Source organism: Apis cerana, linkage group LG1 (assembly GCF_029169275.1).
Source record: "Apis cerana isolate GH-2021 linkage group LG1, AcerK_1.0, whole genome shotgun sequence".
Taxonomy (NCBI): Eukaryota; Metazoa; Arthropoda; class Insecta; order Hymenoptera; family Apidae; genus Apis; species Apis cerana.
The window spans coordinates 13,033,189-13,060,795 of record NC_083852.1 but is presented as its reverse complement, the minus strand read 5'-3'; the positions used below and the strand labels follow the sequence as shown (position 1 = coordinate 13,060,795).

The window sequence follows — 27,607 nt, the reverse complement described above, 5'->3', positions numbered from 1 at the left end:
TCTCCATGTTTGTTCTCCCTTCGCCACCTTTCGCCTTCTTTCTTTCTTCTACATGATATATATCTCTCTTCTTTCCTCTCAACTACGTCTCTGTTTATTTGCCTCTTTCTCTCTTTAGCCTCTGTAGTCACGCCACAAAAGCGAGCCCGACCGTGCTTGATAATGAAACGGTTTCGCGTTTCGTGCCGTTGTGCTCTGGGAACGGGGGCGGGAGAGTGAAAAAGACTTCGAAAGAGTAAGCGAGAAAGAATGTTGCATGACTATGGGAGGGGAAAAACACGAAGAGAGAGAAAGTACGAATTGAGCCTTGGCACACACAGAGAGTACTCTCTGAGTACTCGACGTAGAATGGCCGCCGACCACGAAGCACGGACAATTAAACCGTTCTGTCGTAAAACTCCCGTTATAACGCCCCACCAACCTCTCCGCCATTCCACCGACCGTTTACTACTTCGTCGTTTCTCTTTTCGCGCGCGATTCTTCTCGTCGCTTGTCTTCCATTCACGGCTTTTCCGTTGCTCCCGTTTTCCCCATTCCAACTCTCCTCGTTGATTTCCTCTTGCTTCATCCCTTCCGTTTACTTTCTCTACTATTTTGCTTCTGTTTTTTTTTATTTCTTTCTTATTTTGTCTTTTGAACATTGAATGTATAAGTGAGCTTTGTATAGTAACGGTTTGTGACACAATTGTCGAACGACACTCTTGATCAAGAGGAAACAAAACCTTACGCAAGCGTTGATACGAGGATTATTCTGTGTATGCAAACGCAACAAGGATTGGGAATTGATTAGTTGTTTTAAAGCAAGCAGGCGGAGGTTATGAGAATGAAATCGTGAATATCCATTATGAATGGGAAATCGCAAATGAATAGAAGATTACGACTTGTGAAAACATGAAATTATGCAAGGGATAATTATTTATCTACATATCATGCGATCTATTATCTATTTGTGTGATCTATTTATCTATGTATAAAATATTTATTCTGATGATATTTTATTCCATTATATAAAATAATAATATGATTATATAAATTATATATAATTATAATCTGATTGAAATTTACAATTTTTCGAATTTTATAAGACTTTATTAAATAATGCCAAAATGATAGCATATTTAGCTATATAAGATAATGTTTTATTATGTAATATTATGTACATATTAGAAGAAATTCTTCTTATCAATATTAGATTAATTCATATTCTTATATTCTTGAAGGTATTTACTATATATTATTATTTACTATTATAATCTTCCATAAGCGATACAAACTAAATAAAAAAAAATAAATTAAATTCTTTTATTTGTTTTATTTGTCTTTTATTTGACTTTATTTTTTTTTCATGTTATAAATAATCAATTAATTTTTTAAATTTGTCACATTTTTATAATATATTATATTATAATATATTATTTTTCCAATTCGATACACAAGATCAAATTAAAATTTTTCACACAATCATGTGATTTTTATTTTAATGAGTCATAATTGCATCCTGTTATTATAAAATATCGCACTTTAATATTAAAAAAGCTACACAACTCACAATTCTGTAACAAAATTCACATTTAATTTATTAACATTCTGTAAATCATTTCAATTTTTCATTTTTATTATTCACTACAATTTTTTTATTTGATACATTTTTCTAATTTAAGATAACATTACACTGTACAATGTCATAAGATATTAACATAACAACTAAATATTTTACTGATTTATCATTTGTTAATAAATTTAGATTAGAATTTAAAATATAAAATTAAATGGTTAAATATTATTAATTATATTTATTAATTATATTTATAATTATATTATTTATATTATATCCATAATGTAATGTAATATGTTTAATAATTTAACATATTTTTATTTTTTCTAATTAAATATATATTGCAAAAATGAAAAGAAAGAAAATAAATGAAAAAAAAACCTAAGATTACTATATAATAAAATTTTGTTTTTTATTTTAGATTTTGAATTTGATATATTAATATATTAATATCATTGAATTATTTTACCATTAATTAATTGTTAAATGAATTTAATATAAAAGAAAGAATTATGAATGTTAATATATATATATATATACACATATATATATATATATATATATATATGTTGAATCATTATGAATTACAATTAGATAAATAACTAAATTTATAAAACATTTATAAAATATATTGTAAAAATATTATTAAAACACATAAATTTGGAATAAATTACGATTAATTTTATTATTTAATAAAATCTACAAAGAATATCCACTTAAAGATTTTTAAATTATAGGACAGAAAATTTTCTATACATTCTATATATAGTATATATACTATGTATAAATTACATAACAAAAGAATCTACGTGCTGAAAAACTGTATGTCCTTTAAAAAAACAAGAAGGAGTAGTATAAATAGTTAGTGTAATCCATTAACAAACAGCATAAATATTTTTCTTTCTAGGATCCTTTGATCTAACTCGTTCATAAAAGCTTGGAAAAAGAATTCGCGTGGATTCTGTCTGATCATATTTAATAAGGTCTCTAAATAGTTGCTAATTCAGTCTAAATGATCTACAATGGTATATAGTGGTATATAGTCGTATTTGTTTTATCCACAAGTCTCTTAATCTTTCTTTTATTTTTTTTTATCCTCGTGCAGCAATTCATCATTCATATAGAGAATGAAATAAAAATGGAATGTCGTATAAGTGGAACGGAAAGATAGAATACGAATATATTTGAGAGTAAATCTCTCAAAGTTGTTTTTAAAAGTTAGCGAATAATTACTTTTAAAAAGTTACTTTCAATGTAATATCCACATATATTAATAAAAAAAAATATATACTCGAGAATAAATTTTGCAAATTTCACTTTCAAATTTGTCACGTACATTTAATGTTCAAAATATGAGAATTCTTGAATGTTAGTCGATACTATATTAATTGCATGATTGAAAAAAAAAAAATAATCACTATTTCAATATTCACTGAATATATAAATATATATATGAATATTTATATATTGATGGAACGCTTTAAAAAATCGTTTTAGAAATCAAAACGAACACAAAGTTTATATAAGTTTATATAAAGTTATTTAAAAATTTCGATTGAAACTTATTTATTAAATTTAATTAATTTAAATTTTAGATAAGATTTTAGATAATTTTAGATAATTTTAGATAATTTAAATGTTAGATAAAGAGAAAAACAGAATGTAATAATGATATGATGGAGATAGAACTATCTAATTATCTAGCTTTCTGTTCCAAACTTCACTTACTGATAATTTGATGAATTAGTCTTAACCGACATTTTCATGCTTTAACTTTTGTGTTTGTTTAGTTTTTAAAATCGATAAATATGTTAACACTCTGTATAAATATCTAAAATTATTTTGTTAATTCTGTTATTTCTCATATAACTGAAATATTCGAATATTGTGCTCAGGCGACTGATTGTAATAAAAAATCCAATCTTAATGCGTGGGCGAGCTACTCGTTTCCGCGTGCAACTTGAATGGTCGTTAAATTAATTAACAGACGACGTAACATCTAACTGGCTTTATTGGAGAAGAGTGAGTCTTATGTATCGCTTGCCTCGACCTTGAGCGGTTTTTAATTCGTGATAATAAGCCAGCACTTCTGTATTCGGCATGTCTGATCGATCGTTTCGTTAATTAACCTTTATTATCGAGAAGATTATTATCGATATTGTATTATATATATTTTATTTTTTTATGAATTGGAAATGAAGATTCAAAAGTCAAATTACTTTGATAGAAGAAAAGAGAGAAGATGGATTATAGTTTATTTTTTATTATTTCTTATGTTAAGAATTTGTTGAATGTTTCAATATATTGTTTTTATTGTTTCATTCTTTAAAAATTTATAAAAATTAAAAAATAAAAAATTAAAATAAAGAAATAAGTTATAAATAAGAATTGAAGAAATAATATTTAATTAATTTTTTCATGATATTCTGTAAACATTAAACTTTAACAACTATTATAATAGTTACAACTATTATAATTACAAAATAATTATTAAAATAAATTTATGAATATTTTATATATAAAATATAATGCATTCGTTCTTGATAATATTATTCTTAAATTTCAATTCATTTATCAAGAATTTAAGAAAATGCTTTTATTATTTTATAATAATTCATAATAAAAAATTTTTTTACAAATCAAAAGTGTTTGGTTTTTAATGAAGCATCTAAGATTTATTTATATGAAATTTTATTTTTAAATCTTTATTACTTTAATCATTATTTCAATTATTCGATATAATAATAGAAATGAATAATGATGAATAATCTAGAATTTTTTAAAAATTTTTTGAAATCGTTGATAAAATTTAAAAACTTAAGACTATTTAAAATAACTTTCAATCATAAATTAAATTACAACAAATTGTAAAATATAAATACAATGAATTAAAATAATTTATACAAGAATAATATAACTTAAAAAGATTATATTTATATAAGATAAAAAGTTGAAGAAGGCTAACTATATCGGTTAAAACGTTCATACTCAAATATTTATTATGATTAAATGATCAAATATTTAATAACATTTATTCCATTTTATCATATTCTTTAATTATAGTAATTGCAATATTCTTTTACATCACTTTCAAAAAATATTTTTACCTTAAAGCTTTCTAAGATACAAATGACATCCCTTTTCCAGGCACGAAATGTCGATAGACACCGCAGAAGCAACGATCGGTTCGCATCTTAAAATTCGTCGCGCGTTCCTTCGACAGGGTTCGCGTGGATCAGCGTCGGTCCGCGCCGCGAACAGCCGTGGCATTCGAAGTAACGTGCAGCAATATTTCACGAACACGTGCTTCCGCCGCCAGGGGGTGGTCGGTATTCGCCGGAAGATCGAGTCCGCCGAGTGCGGCAGACAAATCGACCTCGAAATGAAACGGCTGTCGTCGATTTGATTTACGCGGTCGACGGAGTGGCGTTCATTATTTATGCGTCGACGGATCGAGAATTATTGAACCGCAGGTTAAAAAAATATTCAACAACATTTCTTGTTTCAAGGCAGCCGTGATGTCAATTCTTCAGAGCGTATTTTTCGAGCCGAATTTAGCGATTGAATCATTATTGAGATTAAGTTTTTGAAGATTTTAGTCACATTTGAAAAATAATCTAATGTGCGGTATGTATATAGAAATAACAGTTGATATGGAATTATAATATAAAAAAAATATCTATTTTTAATTTATCAATTTGTTTAGAAAAATAAAAATATGCATTAAAAGTATATCTTTTATACTTTTGTGAAATAAAATAATAGATCAAATAATAGATTAATCAGAGATTAATAATAATATATTTTATAACATATACTAAATAATAGAGGAAATAACAATATAGAATTTAAAAATTATTTTGACAATATTTCTTATTTTTTTCCTTAGTTTCCTTAAATATATATATATATATATATATATATATATATATATATACATGAATATATTATACAAGAATTATATTGTTATTATATTATAATACAACTTCATTATATTATTATATTATATTACATTATATTATAATACAACTTCATATAATATTATTTCTAATTATTAGTATAGTATATTTATATTTTATAAGGATGCACAGGAACATGAATTATGAATAAGCATGAAAACAAAAATCATTTTTAATACTAAAAAATAAAAAGTATAGAATTTGTATAGAATATGTTATTGGTTTCATATATTATTCATATATGATTAGAAAATATTATTTTGATTTTTTTCGTCATAAAAAGTTCTTCTTTTAAATTTTTTTTACAAAATAATATATATATATGTAAATAACATAATGTTATTTATTAATATTTATTAATATAATAAGGATCCTTAATATATTATAGAATTCTTAATATATTATATTATCATCTATATATATTGTTCAGAAATAATTCTTTCTAATTATTTATTTATTAATATTATTGATTATATTTTTGTCAATTTACTTGAAGACAAAATATCCAAATCCTTTAAATCATCAAAATATGAACACAATAATCTACAAATATTTCATCATCAGTTTCGATTCTACTGAGTCATAGAGGAAATAACCCTAGTTTTAAGTTTTAAGTTTAGTCAAATATAAAAGTAGGGAAACGTTGATGATAAACCGTGGCTCGTGCATGCGAAAAGGCTTGTTCCTTTTATAGAAGAAAAGGAGCAGAAACCTAGAGAGAAAAAGTGATTCTGGAGTCGTACTCGAATGGAAGACGCTGTTTTCTATCGATAATCGATACTCGTTATCAAAGGCAAAACTGAAACCCGAATGTCCGTCGAGAGGCAGTACGATACGTGCGCATGCGGCCATTTTATATACATATACATATATTCAAAGACGAAGGAAATTCTACTTGTTTTCAGAGCAACACACAGAGTATTCTATGAATCGTACATGTTCGCTATCTCTTTTCATTGTTATACGTGTACTATTACTCTTCTTCCTTTTCTTTTTCTCCTTCTTTTTCTTCTTCTTCTTCTCGTTTTACTTCTTCTCCGGCATCGGTCGAGACATGGAGAGCCGCTTTCTAAGAGTTACGCAACCCGCTCCGTTCGTCTGTTGATTATTTTTCAAAGAGTCGCGGTTCCAGAATTTTTAAATGGTGGTTGAATGAAACCGGTTTCTCTCTACTTCTTTATTTCTTTTTGTATTATTCTACTCTCGGTCTGTGTCTCTCGTGGGAGGTTTCTAGCGGATCTTGACGTGATACGACTCCAATCGTGCGTTACTTTTCTCTCTATTCTGTCTTTCCTTTTTTTTCATTGTTTCTCTTTTTCTCTCTTTATGTTCCAGCATTTTCTTTCACATTTTCTATGTCCATTTTTATTGTTCCTGGTCTTCGCGTTGTGAAGAACGTTGGTGAAAGTAGAAACTTCTATCGTTACCTTCTCTCGAAATGTTTTCTGGGATGCGTCATAATGTTGCATGCATTCGTCCTTGATTCCTCTCTCGACAAACCTGTTCGAATACTCGATATTCATATGAGGACAACGTAATCTTTCAACATCTTGGATGCAGAGAATCAATGAAAAATCCTTTCACTTTGCGACATCATTTTACCTTTATGAAAGAGAAGTGTTTTAATATCACGATTTAAATTTATGCATGAACGTTATTCGCAATATAATGTACATATTATTCAAAATTTTTATACTTTTTATTAATATTTTTTTAATTTTTATATTTTATAAATTTTCATATTTTAAATATACCAACAAGCGGATCAATCAAAATGATTTATTTTAAAAAAAATAAATGAAAATGAAATTTTTAGAAAATTGAAAATTTTAATGTATTCCCTAGAGTTTTTAGATCATTTTTGTATTTGTGGATATGCGAAAAACTTATTAAATTGTATTTATTTCATATTCAATTTATTTCTATAATTCTTCATATCATTAAGTTAATTATCAATCTACAATAATAGTTTAATATAATATACAGAAACAATTAGAATTAAAGTAATATAATAATTATATTATCTATTATTAAAATTTAAATTAAATTAATATGCATTTTTTATTATTATTAAATTATTACATTTATTTATTTTTATTTGAAAGAAATATCAGTATTAATTTTGTAAGAAGCATTTACATATTTTTAATTAATAATAATAAATAATTAATAATAATTAATTAATAATAAATAATCAAAATAAAACTTAAACTGTCAATTGGTATCTATAATTCTAATGTTAAATATGTTATTTTTTTTTTTTTTAGAAATAAATTTAAATTTTTAAATCATTTTACATATATTTTAAAAATATATAATTATATTATATATATCATAATCATATATATATATATATATATATATATATATATATATATATATATGATATATCATATATATCATATATATATATATATATATATTATTTTCAATTTATTATTGATTTGGATTTATTCGAAGATTGCTAGTACAAAAAATTGGATATAACTTTTTATAATTTTGTGCCGTAACATATTTAATTATACTATTTATATATTTTTCATAAATTTTTTTTTTTATTTCGAAATAAAAAATTAGAAATTGAAGTCAACATAAGAGAAATTAGAAAATATATTAATCAGAAATATTTTTCGAAATACTTTTCGAAATATTATTTCTATGGAAATAAGTATTTTTTCGTTATTTTTAGTATTTAGAAATGTTTGTAAAATAGAAGTCATAAAAAGTCGATAAATAAAAGTATTTTTTATATATTTATATATTTTAAGATAGATAAATTTCTTGTTAATTCTTGTAATTTTTGTAATTTCTTGTTAATTTATCTATTTGAAAATTATAACAATAAATGTATAAATACGTGAATCAAAAATTAATTAGTCAATTTTTTAAATATTTATTTCATAATTATTACTATTTGATTAATTAAATAATTCATTTATAATTTATATTTAATTATAATATCATAATCATTTATAATTTATATTTAATTATAAATAATCAATTAAGTTATTGTAATATTAGGAAGAAATATAATAATTTTACTTAATTAATTAATTTTTTTTTAATCAATTAATTATAAAATAAATGTCATAAAAATATTTATCAAAATCAAAATCTATGATCAAAAAATCTGAAACCGTTTCTTTCATAATAAATAATAGATAAATAACTATGATTTTTTTTTTAACATTTTGATGATTTTGAACCATTGTATTGTCATGCCGCGCTATGAAAGATGACATCGAGATTCTCCCAACGGCGCCCTAATAACATGACCATGGAACAGAGCATACGAATGCGCTGACACAAGGGGAAACTTGATGGAAGGGAAAAAATAACAGTCACGAGGTGAATTTCCTTACTGCATTGCGGTAGCATTGTGGATCGTGCTGAATCTACCTGTTGGAGCCTGAACATCATGTCCCGTTAGAATTGCGATTTTGGCACTTCTTTCCTGCCTGATTTTATATAGTTTGTTCGGTTATCGTTAAATTTTCTTTCCTGATTCGAATTTCTTTTGATTTCTGTTTGTTTAAAAATATGAAAATGAAATTTTTAGTCCAATAATGAAATTCAGAGAAATAAAGGAATTATATGTAATTCATAATAGAGTATTTTACAATGGAAAGAGTTTTACTTTTTTGATCTTGATGAAATATATTTATGTTCTTTATGAAACAGTATGAATTTCATATATACGTTATTTTTTATAATTTTATAATTTGTTTAATTATATACTATCGGATATTTTAAAATTATCGTTCAAATAATATATTATTTATTTATAATTATTTATAATTATATGAAATAATTATTATAATAATTTAGAAAATTATTTTAAATAATGCCATTTTATAAATATCACTAATTTATATAGAATCTGGTTTATACTAATCCATTGTTTGTTATGATATTTATATTATGATTTTTCTTTAAAAATCTGAAAATAAAGAAATAATTTATTATTTGGAATTGCTAGTATTTCAAATGAATTTATATTATTTATATTTCCTAATAGCTATTAAAAATAACTACTAAAAATAATGATTCGAAATATATTGTTACATATATTTAAATTGTTACAAATATTTGTTTCTTATTTCAGTTCAATAAATAAAATAGTAAGTAAAATTTAGATTTGTGTACTATTATCATTGATTGGTAACAAATTACGAATTTATATATATTAAACTAATTGTATTTATATAAAAGTATTTATTTAAAAAAAAATAAAAATTAATTCGAAAATCAAACTGAATCAAAAAGATTAGATGCAATAATTAAAAATTAAAAAAAAAAGAATTTGAAAAATGAAAAAAGTTTAGAAGGTAAAATTAATCAATTTGCGAAAAAAGAAATTTTAAATACTGCTGATTGTTTCTTGACTGCTTTCCCATCGAAGCTTACTTAATTTAGGAAATGATCAGAAGGCGGATAATTAGTGCTATTGCCAAAGTTTAATTGGAACTCCGGACGAGCCTTTCCGTTCCGTGAATTCGCCCATCGGTTGTTTAGGTTTGCGATTGTACGGAATGATTCTAAGTCTGATTGGTATAATAGTTGATAAAAAGTAGATATAGTTGTAAAAACCAACAGAGGCTGACGAAAGCTAGGAACTTTTGCCATTTCATGAATTGCATTTTCGATTCGCTGTTTCATCCAACCGAAACTAATAAATACTTAGAATCATAAGTTGACGGAATTGCAAATTACAAAAGTTTTTCAATTAAATAATTGGAAAATTTAAATAAAGAATTAAAAAATTCTTTATTTATATTTTAATTTCAGATAAATATCCGAAATATACAATTTTTATACAAAGAATTATGATTATTGTATTTAACTTTATTAAGTAAGTTATATAACTTATTATAACTTAATATTTAAAGAAGTTATATAATTAAAGATTCAAAAATATTGTATAATAAGAATATAAATATTATAAAAAATTTAATCAGCCAAAAAATTGAAAAATTTTACAAAAGACATTTCTTACAGAACTGTGATTATTTCAAACACTTTAAAGGTCTTTTTATTTCAATGATCAAAATGTTCATAACATTTATTAGATATTAATAGTAATATAACAATTAAAAATTTCAAAGAACTAAATATCTTTCAATTAACTATATATCTCTTTATTAAAAAATTTCATAAAAGGTATTTCCCAAAAAATCATAATTATTTTTTCTAACAGAAAATTTTTTATCACTTTAAATCGAAAACTCAAAGATAAAAGAAAGCATAGATTTATAATTTAAAAATTAAAAAATTCAAAGAATCAAATATCTCTAATTTTTGCAGATTTCATTTTTCTTAACAAAAATTTTTAATTTGAAAAATGTTAAGATTTTAAAAGATAAAATTAAAAGATTTTGATTTATTAAAATGGAAATATGTAAAGAATTAAATATCTTCTAACGAGAACGATCAAATGGGTCCTTTTCTCCCTCTTCCTAAAAAAATAGCGATCATTTTATCCATCAAAAAGAAAGGAAAGAGAAAGAAAAAAGAATCATTCAACTTTTCAATCAGATATACATTTAAATGAAGAGACCTCCGTCAATCCTGCGAGAAGTATAATCAAGAAGGAGGAAGTGGCGTTTGTTATCCTCTCCAACAGTCGACGAGAGGAGAAAAAAGAAACCGCGAGCGAGCTCATCTCCCTCGAAGGGGTTAAAGTGACAGGAAGAAAGCAAAGGGAAAGGGAAACAGGGGAAGAAGGGAACACGGAACACTTTTGTCAGTGAAAGTGTACGGAATTGAGCGTGGAGGAATTAAGATCGATCCACTTAACTGCTCATCGAGAATTCGGGGTGCGTTCATAGGATTTCGTGTGGTCGGAGGGTGGTTGTATTTGGGGTGACGGCCGCATCGAAATAAAGTTATTAAAGGGATGAAGGGTAAAATCCTCGATTGATGGTCCCTATCGACATTACGCGTACGAATGACGTTATTCCTTCACTTTAATTCCATCCTATTAAGCATAGTACTAAAGTGGCCGAACGTGAGAGAATATGTGTCGTTAAAGGCAAATATAAACATCGCTATGCATCGTATTAATTTCACAGGATCTATTAGTGATCTATTCAAATGAAGTTAAATAAACGTCATTGACTGTTAATATTTTTTTAATATATAATGTATTTGTTTATTATATTATTTATTTAGTTTTTATTAATTTACATTTACATTTACATAATAAATTGTAACAATATCAAAATAATCATTTTTTCAAATAAATTAATAATAATTTATTAATTTGTTTATTCCTATTAAAAGTTTAAAATATATATATATTTTAATTCTAACAATATTTCTAAATGATATGATTTTTCTTTAAATTATGTCAAAAAACTCAAAAATCACACAAATGAAGCTTTAACAATACGCTTAAAAAAATACTTTTGTTTTTTATTAAATAAAGAGTATATGTCTATAAAATATGTTTGAATTATTAGAAAATATTAAAAATATAGAATTATACATTTATTAGAAAATTAATGTAACAATAAATTTAATACTGTTTCTTTTCTCAATCCAATAATTAAAACCAAGTTTTCTCTTATTACTTTTTTATTTTTTTTTTTTCTGTTTTATTCATAAAGTTTTTGATAATGATTCGCCAATTATTATATCTCAAGAAAATTTTTTGATTTTTGAAAAAATTTTTATAAATATATTTTATAAATAGAGTAAGAAAGAATATTTGATATGATATATATCAAGATTGGCATTATAATTGAGCATAACAATTAATTTGCTTTTTGAAACTTACAATATTAGTTCATAACTTCTCTTTTATTTTGTTATTATTTATTTGAGATTATTTTAATATTTTATTTATTCAGATTTTATTTATTTAGATTATTTTATTTTTGTTCATGGGAAAAATTAAATTATAAAATTAAAAATTAAAAAATTAAAAAATTAAATTAAATTTGAATATATTAAAAATTTAAAAAAAGAAATAAATAAAAATTTATTTTAATGGCATTAAGAAGTAAAATTATCTTATATGAGGTAAAAAAGATATGAAATGCATAAAAAATTTTCATTGTAATTTTTCATGAATTTGAAAATCGTTCAAATTTTCTACGAGACTTCTGATTTCAAAAATTAAAAACTGTAAGAACTATGCGACTTTGGTCATTAATTTATAATTATTAGTATTATTAATAATTAATAATAGGTTAGCATGTTATATTTAATGAAGAATGATTTTTTAATTTTGAAAATGCATTTTGAAAATCATAAATCTATACTAATAAAATTATTAATATTAATATTAATAAATACTAATATATAAATATCTTCTATTAATAAAATGTATAATATTTAAAGTGCTTAATCTATCATGAGGTAGAAGAAAGAGTGTTGTAAAGATGAGATGATTTTGATTAGATGTCATGAAGATAATTTTTTCTTTTTTTTTTTTTTTTGCTTTTTAAAATAAACGAATCCAAAATGTATAATATTATATGTCGTTACTTTTAAAGTTAATGTAATTAATATCTTTCCAATACCATAAAAATTGTTATGTAAATTTAACTATATTTGATTTTGAAACCTATAGTTATAAAATAAAAAAAAAATATTGTTATTCTTAAATTTAAAATATGAATCTTTTATATATATATATCTATATAATTTATGAAATACTGATAAATACTGATATAAAATTTATGAATGCTATTATATAATTTAAAAAAAAAATTAAAAAGGACAAATTATGATATTTAAATTTTAAAATGATTGTAGATATTATAAAATTAAAAAAAAAATAATATATTAAATTTGTTATTATATTATAATCACATAAATAATATTCTTTTCGATATCTTGTTTCAAAAAAATATTTTATTTTAAAAAGATTATCAATTGTCATAATGTCGAAACATAGATTTTTAATATTGTAAATCTGATTTTCGATTTTTATTAGCATCGTAAACAATTTTCATGAGCTTGAATCAAACAGAGATCGGCAAAGAATTACATATAAGTAAAAAAGAATTAATTTCTGAAATTATTGTAATTATAATTACTTTGACACCTGGATTATATTATATATAATTATAATTACTTTAATGTAAAAAGATACAAGAAGCTAGAATTTCATGATTTTTTTAACATAGTTCTGCAGTTTAATCACATTGAACGAAATTATTTCTCCTTTTTTGGCTACTTTTAAAAGCAGAGAATATTGAATCGTGACATCGATCCCGTTATTTTGTCATTCATTCTTTGATACCGCTTATCGCGCACCATGAATGCAAACGTAATATGGACGATCTTTGCGAACCGATTCGTAACTCGAGATAAAATTTAAATTAACTTCAGATTTTAACATTTGATTGATATTCCAATTGATATGTAATATGTTTTAGATATATCAATTTTTTTTAACAACAAATATAATAATATTAAATAATTAATAAATAATATTAAATTAATATTTATTAAGTTCCAATTATCAATTGTATCCAAGTGTCAATTAACTTTAAACGAGATATAAATTTAAATTAAATATTCTATGATTGTATATTAACTTGTGGAGTATATTTAATTATGATTTATTTATTAATAAAAAAGAAAACTAAATTTGTGTTTATAAATAAATGAATTATCATAAATTTATATTTTATTCAATTTTTTTTATTTCTCTGAGTTAATATTGTATAAGAAATATAAAATTTTAATATAAAAATGTTCATTGATGCAAAATCCGTAGTATAGACGCTCGTCAAAAAAGTTAAAAGAATCATTTTGATTATATATTGCTAAAATCTCTAAAATCAATATTTCGATATGAAGAACAACATTAAAAAATATGTGTTTTTGACATATTTAAATTCTTTCTGTAAAATTTTTTCTCAAAAACTTCTTATTTCTAGTTCATTCATTATTAGAAATTAAAGGACAAGAAAGAAAAGAAAATTTGCAGAATCTGCACCAAATTTTGGTTTTCTATTCTCAATGCAAATATATTCTTCTATCATTGCCTCATAGACAAAAATTCCAGGATTCACGAAATCCGGTGATTTCATACTCTTCTTCGCTTTCCTATATTTATTCTTTTGCTGATTTATTCATTTTCATATTGGTCGCATTCACGATCGAAGGTGACCTTCATTCGCGCTCCAATTCTTTTTGCTTCCCCTCGAAACACTGCATCGTTTCTTCCTTTCTCGCATGGTTTCACGTCCCCTTATTTCTTTACCGATACTGCCCTCTTTAACCTTTTTAACTCGCTGAGGGGTGAACTCGTGTTTAGTCCTGTTCGATAACCTAATATTGCAATCGCTTAAGTTAACAGTATTGCACATCATACTCCCCCAATGTTTGTCCATCCGCATTGAAAAGATTACTTCATGAGAAAGGAATTTTAAAAACGAGATATTCTCTTTCGTCGAGTAACCTTCATTCATTCGTGAAATACAGTGACATCACTTATCACTTAATTTTGTGTAAGAACGAAGATTTAGAGTTGAAAATTAATAAATATGTAGTAAATATATTTTTTTATTATCTAAGAATTTTGAAGAATTTTTCATGGAATATATATTTTCCAAAAATTGCAAGCTATTTTTATAATTGAAAAAATTAGATTTTCAGAAATTTTACAAATATTCAATGATACTTATAATTCTCCATATCCTAAAGTATTTTCTTTTTTTATTGCAGTAATACATTAAGTGCTATTAAATATACTATTTAAATTTATTATAATATGAAAATATCAAAATACTGAAATAATAATGATATTTTTGAATGTTTGGAATAAATATTTACCAAATATTTTCTGATTCTATAATAAGTGTAATACATTTAAATAATATCAAAAATTACAATTAAATCCATTTAGTTTCATTAAGTGAAGAATTATTTGAGTGTATAATGATTTTATTCTATGATAATATACTAAATATATTTTCAATTAATGAGATCTATATTAGGGAAACGATTTAAAAGAATAAAAAAAAAAATATTCGAAACAGAAATTATTCACAGTAATCATGATTCATTCTAAACAAAGTACTTAATACATTTTCTTCCGATATCTTTACTCATTTCTTCTTTACATCACAAATTAATATCAGTGCCATGATTATGTACAAATAATTATGATACAAGACAAAAATCTTCTTCTTTTCAATTTTATTAATATTATATTCACGATTAATTAAATCTTTAGTATATTAGAAATTATATTTTTTTATTTTCGAAAAAAAAACAATTCATAAGAATTTTAACTTTCGTTATATTACAAATTAATAAGTTGAATTATTAAAATTGATTGAAAATCTCTCCAATCACCATTTAAACTTTTACAGTATACCGATCTATATGAATTTCGGGCTCAAACAAATCCCTGAATCACAATATGAGACACCGTCGCGCTTTTTCGAAAACAGCTAGAAAATCAGGGATTCGCCGACGAGAGAACTGGATAAAAGCGGAAGGATTTGCTCGCAGCTCGAGAGGAATAGGATTCTCTCTACGCACCACATCCTCTTTTCGTTCTTGTGTGCATCTCAAACTCGAGACAGCAAGTTGGTAATCGATACACGCGTCTAGCGGTGCTTCTGCACTACCTCTCGTTTTTCTTCCTTGTTTTCTCCACCTTCAACGTCTCATCACATTTTCTTCTTTGTTTCCGCTCCCGTGTTCCATGATGGAATCTTCTTTTCAGTGAAGGAAATAATCCTGAATCTTTCAAAACTGTCGGCCGGTCAGTTTTTTCTTTCTTCTTTCTTCAAGGGTTTGGCTCTCGTTTCTATCCTTTCGGCAAGAATAGACCGACGACCATGCGATTGCGATCTTTGAATGTCTGCGACTGAAAGGACAGTTTTTTCACGATAATCCGTTATCGTGCGTGTATTGCCTCTTTTCCTTGTCTCTTTGTTCGATTTTCTTAGATGGCTGGTTAGATGTCTTTTTGATTACATTCACATATAGGTGAATCCAGACGATTGTTTGATTAGAGAAAGGATCATAAAAGAACGTTGTATAGATTACATGGTAAAATATATGTGTGTGGAATAAGGATTTTTCAATCTTTATTAATTCATGATCTTCTTTTATAATAAACTAATAATTTGCATATAATAATCGATATTAAAAGAAATAATAAAAAAAATATTATGATATGAATAGATTAAAATTGAAAAAAATACTGACATGAAATAATGTAATCGAGTTCGATTTTTTTATTTAATTCTTTATTATTTTTGTTATTTAAAAATATATATTTTTATTGAAAGTAAGTAGATAATATGTAGCGAACATTAATATATAGCAGTGCATGATTTCAACTATTTAAAAATAATCATGATGATTTTCTTATGGATGATTCATAAAAGAGAAATTTAAATTAAAAAAATGTTCTTCTATGCTTTTCTATACAATGTTCAATAAAAATATTTTTAATTGAAATTAAAATTATTGCGAAAAATTAGATTTAGATTAAAACTAGATTCGATACATGTCAAATTTATTAGATACATGTTTTTAGAAAAATATAATTTAATTTTTAATTCTTTAAATAAAGATTTCAAGATTTTAATTAAAATTGATCATAGCAATTTTTTTTAATATTATATAAATTGCATATCGCATTGATATTTAAATAGACATTTAGATTAGATTTGAATATTATAAATATATATAAATATATATTATAAATATATATATAGATTTTCCATTCTAATTTTAAATAATAAAAAATAATTTGCAACACATAATTTAGAAATTTAAAAAAGATTTAAATGAATTTACTCTCAAAAAAATAAAAAAATAAATTAAAATAAAAGCTTGCTTAAGAATTTCCTAATTCATAATCATTCGTAATCATTGCTATTAACAATTCATTCAATTAATTATATGCGTAATAATATACGTTGATATCTGGTTTTACGACAAAAAAGTTTTTTCAAATTCACAATATCCCCTGATAATTCTTCCGCACAAATCAATCGGAAAACTCGTTATCGAATCGTGAACGCTTATTACCATAACTCGTAACACATGTGTCCATATGAATTACATGGGGAAACAGCTTTTGGTCGTTGTCATTCGATCGGTCATTCGACTCGCAAACTCGAATCCCGGGACAAGTTGACGGATCGGTGGTTCGACCCGGCCGTTACGTTTTCCATCCCTCTTGCATCATACAATCGCGAGGGTTATATTCCATGTTTGTTCGCTACACGCTCTCATAAAAACGCCCGCTTTATTCCGACATATGTTGAGATCGCGATAGAAATTTAATAAGAAAACTGCGCAACTGCCTTGATCTCCTCGACCGTCTGCCTTCTCTCGTGACTTCGATGAATGTTTTAAGCAACGAGTGAATAACAGATTGAAATCGAAATACGGCCGAACAAATGAAATTTAAAGAATTAAACGCATTGATAAATAAATGAGAAGATTTTGTCGTTTTATGTTTCTCTTACATATATTTGGTAATGGAATCATAGAAAAATAAGAACGAAATATCTGTGGAAATTTGCTTATGTTTTAATATTTCTAGAAAGATTTATTTTAAAAAATAAATTAAAATAGATTATGAAACAATTCATTCTATATTAAATAAAATGATAATAAGGTACATTATATATATATATATTTTTTATTATATATAATAAAATATAAAAAATATTTGCACATCATTATATTTATTATAGCATTTAAATAGTAATTAAAGTATAAACATATTATATCTCACTTAACAAACTTTTAAAAAACTTGCACAAGTAAAATCATAATTTTAATAATTGTCCTAAAAATTAGCATTTATAAATATATATATAATCATATGAAATATGATGTATGTAATTATATATATATATGATGTTTATATCAGATACAGCTATACATATAGATAGAAATCATATATACATATTCAATATTTCTATCATCAAATATATAATAGTTAATAATAATGATATTACAATATACAAAAATATTATATGAAAATATTATAGTAATAGTTAAAAATAATAGTGATAAATCTAAAAGTTAATAATAGATACTTTTATATAATTATGAAAATTAAGTTTCATGAAAATGAAATATGAAATTTGATAAAAAAGCGCTTTATAAAAAAATAAAGATATATGTAAATTATACCAATTTATAATATGTATAATAATAATATATTTTATAAAAGATGAATAATATTTTAAGAATCTAAAAACAATGAAGTTTGCATTTATATCTTGTTTTTCTTCTATATTGTATTTAAAATTATATTTTTTAAATTCTATTTATTTTTTAAATCTCATATTAAAAAATAATTGCAAAATATTATAATAAATAAATAAAATTTTTATATTTGATAAAACTTAACTAAACATACATTTTTTACGTAATATATTTTAATTCACATTTTATTTGTTTATGTTATAATTTCCCTTATATATTTCAGAAAATGTTTGATATATCATTTATCATTAATTAAAATCATTCATATTCTTTCTATTCTAGTATTAGAAATTCCTAGTATTAGAAATAGTCAATAAATTATCATAGCAAATTCTCTTTCCTATATATCAAACGTTTATTTCAATTCAAGATGTTCAAAACATAAATTTATAAATTTAAACCATTAAAATCGATCTTCTCATTTATTTTCGAGTTTTACACATATTAGATTTCAAATTTTTACGTTAAAACTCCTGAGAAATTTGTTGATTTGATAAATACACGCGTATTTTTGAATATTCAAAGGGCATCGTAAAAATTCTGGGACTCGATTGTTTCAAAAAAAGGAGGTCGATTTTGTAAGAAGTTGTAACACAATTCGTTTCGAGAGAACACAAGCCACAGTTCCGCGACGACGACATGGCTCGTGGCGAGAGGAGTTACAGTCTTCGTGGGAAACTTAGCGCCAAACTTTCATCCATAGACGGGCACTCAAGCGTCCCTAGAGGAGAGCTTCGAGGAACAAAGCATGTCCTTGCCGTCGCAGCCTTTTCTGGATAAGAAAACAGGGAAAACTTGAAGCATCTCGAAATATTATGGACGTTTCCATTTGTCTCGCGAGAAAGAGCCATCTCGGGTTAAAACTTGTTTCTTTAACAAATAATATGTGAATCTCTGCTGTATTATAATTAACTTCATAATTAATTTTCATTTATTTTTTATATACTTTTCTTTTTTTATATATTTTTTTATATACTTTTATAAATTATGTGATATTTATAATTTAAAAATACTTTTTTTCATGGCTATAATGTTGGCTTAATAACAAAAAAAAACCGGATGTAAAAATAAAAATTTTTGGATGAGATCAAAAAGATTAAGATCAAAAAATGGAAAATAAAATAAATTTTATAAAAAGTCTTTTATTTTAAAATTATTAATTTTAATTCCTATTAAAAATAATTCTTGTTTATTTTTTATAAGAAAATATAAAAATAATTTGATATATTTTTATTCTATAAATTTAATGTTTTATATATTGTAATACTAAAAGTATATTGAATTGCATAAAGTATTCTTCACAATAGAAAATTTTTCACGATTATTATTTTATATTATATTATATTATATTATTATATATTATTATTATTATTATATTATATTTATATTGAAATATAGAAATAAAAAAATCAAGAAATAATCAAATCATAAAGTTGCGAATTTTTGCAATTTTTTTTTGAATTTCTAAATTGCATCAATGAAAAAAGTAAATAAAAATATTTTGATAAAAAATTCTATATGAAATATAAAATATTATTTGGTTATCTCCTTATTTGATCATTAAGTAATAATTTACTTTTTTTATTTAAGACATTCAATTCATTTTTTCTCATGCTCTTTAGATTCTTGATATAGTATAGATAATAATAAGATATGATTTTATTTGTAAAATTTGTAAGTAGATTTTTAATTAATATAATAATAATAAAATAATAATAAAATACATATATGTACTTTTTTTAAAAAATATATTTCATTTTACGATTATAATAATAATCCAAAAATATTATATATTTAGATTATTATAATTTTATTTATATTATTTATTATATATATATATAATTGATATAAATCTACAAATACACGTTTCATTTCAAATTTTCATTACAAATAAAATTCATTAAAAAAATTTTTATTATTTTCTCTGTGATTCAAATCAATTTGCAACTTTTTCAATAATTTTTTTATATATCATAATAAACTAATTTTTTAAAAAATTTAAAAAAAAAAGTTTTTAAGAAATAAACGTTATTAATTATTCGTAATATTAATTCAAAAGAGAAATACATAAAATTCAAGAAATTTATTCAATTACAAGTGATATAATATAATTAAATATAATATAATTAAATAATTACTTACAATTATTTTTTACGTAATTATTTATATTGAAATTATATAAATATTATATGAACAAAATTATATATGTTTGAATCAAATGAATGTATAGATATTGTTCATATTATTGTGAATTTAAAATCTTGTCATATATAAGCACAAAGATACTGTATTGATTTTTTTGTATATATACCTAATATATGCGAAAAGGATCCTATGGTATTGCAGTAAATAATATTATTTTCATTATGAATCAATGAATTTTCCATTCATAAATAATACCATTTTGATCTCAAAAATATATATATATGTATATTTCAAAAACCAATCATGATATATATAAATTCGAAATATTACAATCCCTATTAAATCGAACGAAAAACTAACTCGTTTTTTACTTTTGTTTCAGGTATGTACATATCCTTCACTAAAGAGAGAGAGCAATTTCGACGCGAATCAAGCCCGGAGAAAAAAACGTCGAGACGGTAACGCTATCCAGGAGTGCTTTGATGAAAGTTTTACCAGAGCCGAGGCAGCTCTCTCCCTCGGCTCATCCGACTCGTATCTCAGTCCATTTAATCTTTCACGCCCGTCCTCTTGACTCAGTTTCCCGGAGGTCGAGTGTACGCGGAAATCGAATCCACCTGCGAGAGCTCTGCCCGTGTGTCCACCGCTACTATTCACGTTCTAATCTGGGCCAATGAAGCGCTCGTTCCCAGCATGAATGAAGAGTTACCGCTCTCGTTCTCTCCCTCCCTCCTTCCTTTCCTCCGTTGGTCGAGAGCTGTTCATGAACAACACGTATACTCGCCGCTTGAAAACGACGATGACGCGCTTACTCGAAATAGAATCTCACGTAAGACCTATAATGTACTCATCTCTATTCGGACATTTTGCATAATCATTATATCTTAAATTATTTCAGCATTTTAAAACTACATACAGATTGGCAAAATTCTAGGTATCGTTAGAAATTTAATTGTCAAGTTATATCTCAGCTATAATGACAAATAATATATATTCACTAATAAAAATTAAAGAACAAATTAATTCATAAATTTTTTTCATATTTTTTATTTCTACTTGTTTTTTTTTTGCAAACATATTCGAAAAAATTTATTGCTTATTTATATATAGACTAATATTATTTTTATTTTCGATTATTCATTTCATAATATAAGAAAATAAGAAATATAAATAAATATAAATAAATGATTAATTTGCTTCTTAACTTTTATTTAATATAATTTTTATTAATTATGTAAATATATTAACTCATTCATTTATAATCTATTGAGTCATATTGATTTATAAAAATTGAATAATTAATATAATATTCTCAACAATTTTATCTCAATAATATATACGATATGTTATTTTTTAATAAATTTGTAGATTAATTATTTTTATAATCTCGATAATTTTTAAATGTTGTATAAATATAAATTGATTAATTTTGAACTTTTTCTTTTCAAAAATATCTTAATTTCTTTTAGTTTCCGAGATATTCGCAAAAAATCATATATATTTTAGATGTTGATTACTATAGTATTTATAAAAACAATAAATAAGCATCGATGCTGTAATAAGTGAAATCAATATTATAGTGGTAATAATTTTTTGCGATTATCGAATTTGCGAAAATCGAAAACTAAAAGAATTCGATTTTAATAAGAGAAAAAAATTGTTCAAAATATTTTTATATATTTAAAAATTATCAAAATCGATGAAGTGATTAAACTATATAAATTTATCATTTTTTCATATATTTATTTATCTGAAAAATGCATCTGGAAAGTTGAAGTTTTCTTAAGTTTGCATGACAATATGATTCAGAATTAAATCTGAGATCATCATCATTCAGAATGCCTTATCCGATTCATCACTAGTGATCCGGTTAAATCATTTGAAGCAAACGTTGACTTCGTCCACCATTGTGCGGTCGAGAAACTTTTGCAAGTCTTAGTTGCGCGTTGACGGAGCGCGACACCGTGGTCCCGAGATACCGGTTGAGTGCAAGTAGGTTAAATAAGACCCGAGTTTCTGAATACTAGTTAGGCTGCTTTCGAGGGAACTTTCAGATGTATTTGAATGAGACTTCACAGGGTTTGAAATAACACTTCCGTCCGGATGGAACTAATTCTACTTTTAAAGAGATCTGAAGTGTGTTTTATCTTAAATTCTATTAAGCTATTCTATGACTAATCTTGTTTTAAAAACGCATTCTCTTATATTCTTTTCGATAAAAGAAATAATACTTGTGTCTAATTTTAATATAAGTAAATATTATAACATATTTCATTTTCAAGAAAATTTTCATACTCTTTTTCATTTTGATATCTATTAAATTTATTATTTAAATTATAACAATAAATTTTAATAATAAATTTTGAACAAAATAATAATAAGATATAATAAATATCTTATTTATCTAATAAAGATTTAGAACTAAAGTCAGGTATACTTATATTCAATATCAGTTATAATATATTCAATATTATATTCAAATGTTTAATGTTAATACATATACACAAACATTTATTTCTGATATGATTTGGAATTAATTTAATGAAATAAAGTTTACTTATATTTTTTACTCAACATAAAAGAGACAGTAAATCCTTTTTAATTTATTTAATAGATAAAAAAAAGTTATAATCACTAATTAAAAAATAAATATGATTTAAATTATATCGTATTTAGTCTCATTTTAATGAAGGAAATCTCATATATATGACAAATATATATGATAAAAATTTAATTAAAATATATATTTAGAAGAATTTTATATTTGCATATTATTCCATGAATAATTTGTGTGATATGTTAAGTTATGGCAATGTTATTCTCTAGTGATAAGAATAAATTTTTTGTAGTTATATTATAAATCGGTTTTGAACTAAAATAAAAAAAAATAATTCCATAGTTTCACAGAAGCTACTAGAAAAACGAGGAAAAAGAAATAACCGAATACGGTTTTTTCTTTTTTCTTTCATTTGAAGCACGAATTAGTATGCTTGAAGAAAGCAGCGCGATGACGCGATATATTCGCCGTGGAAAATGAGAGCGCATTAAGCCCCTTGGCTCTCCGTGTCTAGTTGCCCGTGCACATATATCTTTTTCTCTCTCTGTGTTTATTGCGTAGATGAAATACCCCGAGGCAAGTAAGATCTAGTGGTGTACAAGTACCATAGCCAGACAATGTATAGAGGCCGTAATCTTGCCTAAGTTCAACCCAATGTAGGGAAACTCCGTAGGATTGCTTTGTAACGCGCTTGCCTTACTATTCACGGTTTACTTTCTTTTATTCTCTCACTCACTCAAACCGCTTGATTAAAAAATTACAATTTGTCTCGTTGTCATATTATTTATCAGAATCGCATATTAAGTTCGATTGCTCGATTGAAGAGAGTTGTTCGTTTCAATTAAATTACGAAATCGTAACTTTTTCTTGGCAGAGTTTTCGATGGAATTTCCAAGTTTCGGAGATTGCTTATTTTTGTTTATATTTCCTTATTTTATTTTGCAATGCAGAAAGACTGGTATAAACTGATTTTTGAACTGTTCTCTTTATTCCTAAATGGAATAACTTAGGCAATTTGTAGAGTGATGGTGGTTATACGACCACGAAATCATGCAAATGATTCATTCGCCGAGTATCCGGCTGAAAGCATCGACATTCAGAAATGGGCGCCCAGTGCCGTACAGTGGATACGAAAGGGGATCGGAAGTGCATCTCTCGTGGAAGAGCAAGAGTTGGTCGATTTTCGCGATTACGTTGGAACTGGGTCGATTTTAAATACAACACTGCCGCATTGCGACGTTGTGAATAGCGGGCACGCTTGTCGGGACTTCTGTCATCTTCCGGTGTCGTCGACCTTTCTTGTTGCTTCATCTTTATTCAACGGTACATTGACTTAGGAATAGAATAACATTTTACATATAATGAGTTTCGAAATGATTTCTGATATCAATTAGACACAACACGATATTTATGTGAATATATTAGGTTGACAAATATAATTGATTGTTAAATTGTCAACTATTTAAATATTAAACGTAAAACAGAAGAGAAAGAAAATAAGTTTCGCTATTATATGTAAAAAATCTTTAATAAACTTAGAATGTATATTATTATTTTCATAAAAATATATCACTTAATTGAAGTATATTAAAAATTGCAGACAAAATTTAAGAAAAAGTCAATAAGACTGAATTTGAAGTAGAATTTGAATAATAAATTTGAACTCAATCAATTATCGTGCATTTTTATAAAAAAATCTGTTTTTTTACAAAATTTAAGTTTTTTTAAATTTAATTGTAATATTATTAAGTTTATTTGAAGATAAATGAAATTTCACTTTTAAATACCTTAATTATTAATTTTTATTAAAAAAATATTTTATTCATTATTTTTAAAATTAGTTGAAAATTTGAAGTATGAAATAGAAAAGTAATTCTTTATTCCTTCGAATTTCATAAAAATCTACAAAAAATTATTATTGGAAAAATTTAAAGTAAAAAAAGTAAATCTTTAAAGATAAGAAAAAATTAACGTACGTTTCAAATTGATTATTATAATCTAGCGTTATTTTATATTAATAATTTTTTGCAAAAGATTTTATATAAAAATTACACTAGTAACCAAAAAGTTGGTTTGTTTGCCGAATAAATTTCCAGATGATAAATATTTCGAACTGTTTCCTTGGCGACTATTTTGTAAAATGTCAAATGAACATATATTAGACTTATGATAAAAGGAAGAGAATAAGCGAGATCCGTTTATCCGTTTCTGTTTCCGTGTCGCTTGTTTCACAATCTCGTGGTCTGTGTCACGATCGAGTATCACCGATTCCTACGATGTATCGCTTCTTCGAGCGATGAAGTATGCGCGGAATGTTGGCCAGACCACTTGATTGTTCCATGAAATTTACGAGAAAACATGGAAAGGATAACGCTATATGTATTCTCCAGAAATGGATATTTTCATAAGAAGTTATTCGATTTAAGTTATTTGCTTTTTTATAAATGATATATCTTTTATTGATAGATTTAACATTAGAATAATGTAAATATTTATATTATAGCAAATTATTTGAAATTTGAATTTTCGCCACGTTTATTGAACGTATAATTGAAAAATTAAATATTTTTCCGTTGCTAATAATAATTAATTTCTTATTAAAGATATTTTATTTCCAATAATAATAATTAACAAAAAAATAAGCAAATAATAAGCAAAAGAAATTTGAAATCTATGGTTTTGATGGATATAATAAATTTTAATATTAATAAGAAAAAATTATTGAAAATATATTTTATATATAAAATAAATTTTATACGATAGAAGATATTATTTTTTATAATATAATAATTATAATCAGAAAAAAATCTCTTCATTTGTTATTTTGTCTTATTTTTAATCTTGTTCTTGTGTTTCATTATATAATCATTTTACAATTATTTTTGCAAATAACTCTATCGAGATAGATAATCGTGAATACACAGTATCTGTAAATAGGATTTATGAGGGTTTTATAGAGTGTAATGTAGTTTGTAGTACATGCGATGAGAGAGGATTTCAAGGATCATGGAATGATTAAATCCAGTAGTTGAAACTGACCTCGCTATCCCACAAGGAGAAACGATCTACCAACAATATAACGAAATTGGATTCTAATTCCTATTGATCTCCTATTTGCAAATTTCAAATATATGTGAAGTCGTACATTCTTGTTTTCCTTTTCATATCTAGTATTTTTCAATTGTATTTACAAATTAGAAATAATAGAGTCAAATTTCGTAAATATATTCAAAAATTCAAATAAGATGATTAGAATTTTTCTAAAATTTAGTAATTTAATAGATTTTTCTAAATCATTTAAATATCAAAAATATTTAAAATTATATTATTAAATAATTTTATTAAATAAATTATAATACATAACAATTGGACATATAATAAAATAAAATACAAAATAAAAAAAGAATGTAATATAAAATTCAATCCAATAACAATAATCATTTTTTATAATATTAATATAAGGAAATTAATATAAGGAAATTAATATAAGGAAAAGTTAGTAAAAACGACATTCTATATAATATATTCTAAGTCAAAGTGTTCTTATAGTAAATAATTATTAAAAAAAATATAATAAAAATAGCATTTTTAGTAAGAATATTTTTGTTTGATAATTACAAAGTTTTAGTACAAATTTTTTTTTACTTAAACCTATCCGATATTTACTATTCTACAAAATATTCAATTCATGAAGGAATTATCTCATTTGATAATTATTTCTAAAGGATAAAAAGGATAAAATATGTTCTATTTTTCTAATCCCACTTTCAATTAATCTCAACTCAAAGCATTTCCTCTAAATCAAATCGTATCAATCAACATATTATCTTCGAGCAAGGTCTTTTTTTGTGACCAAGTCGCCTCTTTCCCCCCTAATTAGCCTAAGTTGGAGCAAATCCAAGAGCATTGTAAGTGAACGAGATCCAGAACAGACGGTCAAACCACAAACGTTTCACATTCCAGACAGCCGCACAAATCTCAGGGACGCATGTGACGTTCTGACTGAGGAGGAACAGTCGGCACGGACAACGATGGCCTGACGAAGGGCGTTTGAAGCCAGCACGGCGGTTTCGGACTTCGATTCCCTTCGCTGATCTTTCACGGATCGACAAACGCGTCTCCGACACTCGATTCCCGACTCTTGCTCCTCTATATGCCTGTCTACGTGTAGCACGCTTAGTCTGT

General features: G+C 24.6%; 1 protein-coding gene and 1 long non-coding RNA gene across 4 annotated transcripts in view; both read left to right on the top strand.

Annotated features, from left to right (window-relative positions):
- LOC114577795 (uncharacterized) overlaps window positions 1–21,437 on the top strand; it is a 51,454-nt gene extending 30,017 nt beyond the window's left edge. The window contains exon 3 of the long non-coding RNA XR_003698128.2: window positions 21,248–21,437. This is a non-coding gene — a long non-coding RNA (uncharacterized LOC114577795). The remainder of the gene's footprint in view (window positions 1–21,247) is intronic.
- The window catches only part of LOC107999823 (Krueppel-like factor 7), a 469,653-nt gene that overhangs the window by 220,764 nt on the left and 221,282 nt on the right, over window positions 1–27,607 (top strand). The window contains exon 1 of one of the 3 annotated variants that reach the window (XM_062073808.1): window positions 21,479–21,694. The exons of the other annotated variants lie outside the window; for them this stretch is intronic. The gene's annotated coding sequence lies outside the window, so the exon portion shown is untranslated. Of the gene's footprint in view, window positions 1–21,478; window positions 21,695–27,607 lie in introns of those variants that run through there. 3 annotated transcript variants of the gene reach the window in all.